This window comes from Anguilla anguilla, chromosome 13 (assembly GCF_013347855.1).
Source record: "Anguilla anguilla isolate fAngAng1 chromosome 13, fAngAng1.pri, whole genome shotgun sequence".
NCBI classification, from domain to species: domain Eukaryota; kingdom Metazoa; phylum Chordata; class Actinopteri; order Anguilliformes; family Anguillidae; genus Anguilla; species Anguilla anguilla.
Window position 1 is genome coordinate 18,880,295 of NC_049213.1, and position 6,000 is coordinate 18,886,294.

Sequence of the window (6,000 nt, forward strand, 5' to 3'; positions counted from 1 at the left end):
CAGTAATCACTGGAAAATCCATGCCTACCTCACTATCAGTGTTTCTGATCTTTCAGACAGGTGTTTGGGGTTTTTTCCTTCATTATGCTGAGAATTCTTTGACTGTAGGGGTCTTCCTTCAACTACAAGGCCCTGTGCAATTACTGAGTTCACCATTGCTCTCTTTCTTCTTAATGATGTCCCAAAGTGTTAAGGTTTGGCCAGTGTCTCGAACAGTTTTTCTTATTTCACAGCCTCGTAATGGCTTCCTTGACTTTCATTGGCATACCTCTTCATGTTGACAAACATCAATGGCAGACAACAAAGGCAACCAAAAGCCAAAAATCAAAACTGAAAGCCCTCTTTTACCTGCACCAAGGAAGCCATTGAACACACATGACTAATCAGAAACAACTGTGAAGCCATTTGTCCCAAACCTTATGGTTCCCTGAAATGAGGAACTATGTATAAAAAGTGCTTTAATTTCTACACGGTGAACCAAAATGTATAAAAACTCCCTTTAATAAAAGCTGAGACTTTAACCACATGTGAATTGTTCAATTAAAATCTGAAATTGTGAAGTACAGAGGCAAATCAAGAAAAAAGTTCTTTGTCCCAAACATCACTATATATGTATATAGGCTATAGTGTACAGTATATATAACACGCAGTACACACACACTACACCTGTGCACACACTTGCCATATGTGTGCGTGTATGTGTATGTTTGTATGCATACCTGTGTGTAAAAAGTAAAATACGTAGTACAGTTTGTATTTAAAAAGAGAAAGTATGTTCATACAGAAGGAATACTAAAAATCTTTTAAGTCATTCAGTTTATTTTGAGAATAATGTATCAGCAGGAGGACAGGAGTTCTGTGGCTCTGTTTAAGTGAAGCTGTACAACCGTTTCCTCCCTCTCACCAAGCTCCTGTCTGATGCAAGACTCCCTCCCTATTGACAGATCCTCTCCACGCTTAGCATGTCAAGTTTGCCAAAGGCGGAGGACACAAGAACTTTCCTCTTTTGTGCTACTCACTCCGATCTGATCCAGCTGGTCCCTGGTCAGGGGCTCTTTCCTCTGCTAACTTATTTTCCACAGAAAATCCTGGGTGAAACCAAACAGCTCCTGCCTGAACGGTTGCCGTGCTGACATCCAGCTAGTTCGTCAGTGAGGTTTTTTTTCCCCCCTTAAACGCCTTAGGACTCAGTCAGACCGGCTGGGAGTGAGGCTTAGTCATAATGCTAGAGTACTTAGTGAATAGAGCGGGGAGGGAGAGAGAGGGAGAGCCAGTGAAAAGGAACGCCCATATTTAACCCTTGTTCTACCCCTGTTTAACATGCGTGCACTTTGCTGTCGGTTGCTGAAGCATTAATGAGGGTATATTTCCTCAGATCACCTCGCACCAGGTCAAGTGGAAACAATCACATTAAGACAAAGTTCCTGCACTCAAGAAAAAAACAGTCTCAAGAAATCCTGACAGATCTCAAGAAAGGAAATAATATGGCCGGTATAAAGCAGGATGTGAAATGTAAAAAAAAAAAGGTTAGACTTTGAGGAATACGTGCAGGAGCGGTGTACCCATAAGGTTAGCCTGAGAGATGTTAATTAGCTTATGAGATAAGTGCTTTTTTAAGGTTGCTCACGCGCACAGCACACAGCACTTAAGACCACTAACTGAAGACAGTAACGCTTTTCATGCAGACAGAGCAGCGCCTCATTTCACAGGACCCTGATTGGAGGAGCCAACGGGGCATGTCTGAAGACCATCACATATACTATATTTTGGCACTGACAAAATCTGACCCAGGGAACATCTTGAGATGATACAAGTTTTAAGAGATCCACGTATGAGAAGCATGCATGTATTACATAATAATGACTGTTTCAGTGCAGTTGTATTCAAAGGTTTATGCATGTAAATACCAAAAGCTATATATTTCTATCAACTGTGTGTACATTCTCTTTTATTATTACCAATGCGGAAGAGTGAGCATTATGCTGAAATGTAGCACCATGAGTGTAAAACTCAAAGCAGAATAGCATAATGCTAAGTCATTCTCCAATACCATGAGCCCACAGAAAGGATCACAGTAGCATAATGATAGGCCATTCTCTGAGTTTATGCAGAATGATCGCTGTGGCAGGCAGTTGCACAAACAGAAAATGGGCCTGTACATTATGTTTGTACACTTGTACTGCTGTAAACATACATTCCCTGGAAGACATTTTCTTAAAAAGATTAAAGAAACACCGGTGTTTTCATGGCTAGCATTGATTTCTGTGGAATTGACTTTGCTTAGCTCCAATATTAACAGTGTAAGAACAAGTCTAATTCAATACCTCACTGAATATGCTGCAACATATTAAATGTGCTGCCTGGGTCCTAACTAAAACCTGGAAAGTGTAAGCTGCCCATTCTGGCCAGTTTACACTGGCCACCTGTTCATCTGTGAATTCTTCTCTTAGTGTATAAGTCTTTAAATGCTGGGCCTGCCTATCTGCATGGCTTCATTTCAGTCCCCAATCCTTCTCGACACTCAGATTTGGCAAGTCCTCACTTCTCAACCTGCCCACAGCACGGCTGCATACAATAGTGCCTTCAGCTCTTTGGGTCCACACCTCTGGAATGCTCTACCAGATCATTTAAGGTCGCCTGATTCCATTGGGACATTCAGGTCAGCCCTGAAAACGTTACACAGCATCACAAGGGTTGGGGAATCTAAAGAATGTTACGGGAGCCAGGAAACGATGCTCCCATTCACCAGGCAAAGCACAAGATACAGTGCGGTTAAACTGAATGTGGGCCTGAGGCCTTTTCTCAATGAAAGACCACCGGTTGGCTGGAAGGAAACAGCTTACTACTGAATGTAGGGCCACAGTTAGTTCACTCACAATTATTATCTAACTAAGCGATCCAGCAAACTTGCCAAATACAGCATCATCATGATACAGCATTAGCTAACAACAGGCTATTACTGTAGATATTCAACAGCAGGTGCCCCAATGTTTGTGGGTGCATATTTACTCCTACTGTGGGCAATGGTGGCTATATATCTCTAGCAAGCAATTGCTTAAAAGTTGAGATGTCCAGATGAGATTTAGAAATCCCTAACAAGTCACAAAACTCTCCTCTCTACATCAAATAGCATCACAACTATCTGAATATCGTGATTCTCTAGCAATTTCATGCATTATCATTTTATCTGTTAATTGAATTTTGTGATTGTGCAGACTCAAATACTTTCTCTGGATAAAAGGAAAAAATACTGTGCTGGTACAGTAGGCATTAATAGGTATCAACAGATTTACTGTATGTGAACATGAAAAACATGTATATTCCTTAAACAAAACAAATAACATCCTCTAAAATTCAAAGGCTGCATAAGCAACACAAACCAATTAGAATGTAGCATTTTACATTTAGATCATGCCGGGTTTTCTTCATTCACACTCAATTTCACATCATTACTTTTTGCACGCTATACTGTCTTTGTGGATTATTTCTCTGATTTGGTCTCAAAACAACTGTGCAGTTCTGCTCTTTGATCACAAAGTGTTGTAGTCATGACAATACTCACTATTAACAGCACTGCTATGGGACCAGTTAGGTAAATAACACTGATTTCTTTACATGGGTAGAGGATGCTGTTAATTCATACCAGTAACTGCAGTGCAGTAAAACAGCAGGAAGTTTTATCAGTTTGATACAACTGCTGAAAGAGATAGGAGTAGATAATATACCCACTCTTAAAGGCATAAACTAGTTGTTTGGGTAGTTCAACACAACTTGAAATGAATATAAAAATGTATTATTACATATATAAATCTGCATTTCAGGATATTGCAGATGCCTTTACGCAGTGACCTTATCCAAAGCAACACAGAGATTACTTTAGTAGCACCAATCACGTGCAAGTTTGTATAACACACACAAAGTGTTCTGCAATCGGTGTGCAAAGAATCAATGTATCTATTCTGACAAGAGATAATGTCAACATTTGTGGGCTGCATATTTTACCGTGCTGCAAATATTAGTTTTTGTAACTAATATTTCAGCATGAACATTTTCTTTATTCACTTAATTCCTTATTTTTATTTGATGACTTCCAAAACTCAGGTGAAGATGCCAAATTGGTAGACAGAAGTTTGTGAAGTTAGTCTAACATGGCAAACATAAATATAAGAATAAATCATTGAAATAATATTGGATGCATCGCTTGCTTTGTCAGACACTAACGCAGAAGCAATGACACTAAGTTCTGGCGCTGAACTGCCTTGGTAGAGTGAGTTATTGTGCCAAATCAATGTGTCCCCAATGTTTAAGTACCTTTAAGTACAATGTTTAATGTTTAAGAGCTTTTCTTCTTCACCAACATACAAGATCACACAAGTGACCAGTGGGATGTGACCATATGCCTGTGGTGGAAGGTCTGCACAATCAATTGCGCTCTCACAAATCAGTGTGCAACTATTTCCTGTAGGATATGACATTATTTTACTCTCTGAAATGGCGTCTCCTATTGGGATGGTGAAACAGGGAGGCTGGAAGCATCCTTACGAAAACAGCAGTAGATAGAACGGGAGTTGGATGTAAGGAGAGGTCAGAGAAAGCAGCCACTCATTTCTCCCGCCTTTAGGGCAAAACCTGACTCAGTCAGATTAGAGCATATGTGGCTATACACACCCTACACTCACTTATCTCACAACCAGCTCTATGGCATTCTTTCCATTGAGTGGGAACAGTACTGCATGAATGAGACTGTAGTGTCTGTTGTCAACTTCACAGCAGAAGTTGTGACATCAGAAGAATGTTTTTTGAAAGTGGCACCTTCCCAATCTGGTGCGATTTGTTTGTAGTTCTTGCTTCTGCAGTAAGTGTCTGTATAAATGCTTTAGGTGCCCGGGGGAATGTGCCACACGTAACCCACTCCGTGAGAGCGGGTGCCAAGCGCCTGGCTGGGACACAGAGGAGTTACTGTAACTCCAGTGTTGCCAGAGCTTCCCCTGCGATATTTCTCAAAAACCCCTCGTCCTTGATTTATTTCCATATAGGTTTTTCCCTGTCATACATTCTTTTTAAAAACCTAATTCTACTATTGACTGCCATATCATTTTCATCCGGAAATGTCTCCATGTTTTTTTATTTATTTGGAAAACCACCCTGTGTGAGAGTAAAAAGTGACTCTCTGGCAACCCTGTATCTGTCCCCTCAGTCACTTCTCTCGCATTGTATTTTTCATTTCGTTTTTGTACAGATAAAAAAGGCCCAAAGTTTGACGTCTCTTATTCAAGGGGAACTCGGCTAAGAGCACATACATACACAACCACAAGAGTAAGCACGGTGGTATTAAAGATGACAGTGCCTGAGAAAGTTAGAGAAGCTCATGAGGTGCTGCTGAGCTGCACCATGGCGTACTGTCAGATGTCTCATCTGGCCGCGTGGCACTAGAATGAACAGAGACATAAAGAACACGCTGGCTTACCCCTCAGCCTAGGACCGCCCAGCGATGCTTCCTGCCGCCTGTCTTCTCCCTTTTTTTTTTAGTTTTTTCCCCCTGAATGGTGGTGAGGTTGGAATATGGGCCAGATCAGTCAGGTCAATGGTGGACTGAGGACAAAGGGAAGGAAGAAAAGCGCGCACATGTGGCAGGCAGGAAAAGGGCAGGGCATTCAAATGAGGAGATCGTATTGCATGACGTCACACACGCAAACACACACGCACACACGTACACACACTAACACTCACACACATGAGTCAGTCCCAGCCATAAAAAATGGAAATGAGTCAGATAAGCCTCACTGGAACTGGTGGGGCTGCGACACACTGAAACAGACTGGGGCTATGTAGTTCAGCGTACAGCACACTGAAACAGACTGGGGCTATGCAGTTCAGCGTACAGCACACTGAAACAGACTGGGGCTATGCAGTTCAGCGTACAGCACACTGAAACAGACTGGGGCTATGCAGTTCAGCGTATAGCACCACTTGGCGCTGTCGCACTGAAATATGCTGTAT

The 6,000-nt window shown here is 41.6% G+C and overlaps 1 protein-coding gene across 2 annotated transcripts in view; it reads right to left on the reverse strand.

The window, feature by feature from the left end:
- LOC118211539 (sodium-coupled neutral amino acid transporter 3-like) overlaps positions 1 to 5,632 on the reverse strand; it is a 29,177-nt gene extending 23,545 nt beyond the window's left edge. Inside the window, exon 1 of one of the 2 annotated variants that reach the window (XM_035388831.1) lies at positions 5,468 to 5,632. The gene's annotated coding sequence lies outside the window, so the exon portion shown is untranslated. Of the gene's footprint in view, positions 1 to 1,019; positions 1,210 to 5,467 lie in introns of those variants that run through there. The other variant, XM_035388832.1, reaches the window with a different exon arrangement.
- Between the last annotated feature and the right edge of the window lie 368 nt (positions 5,633 to 6,000).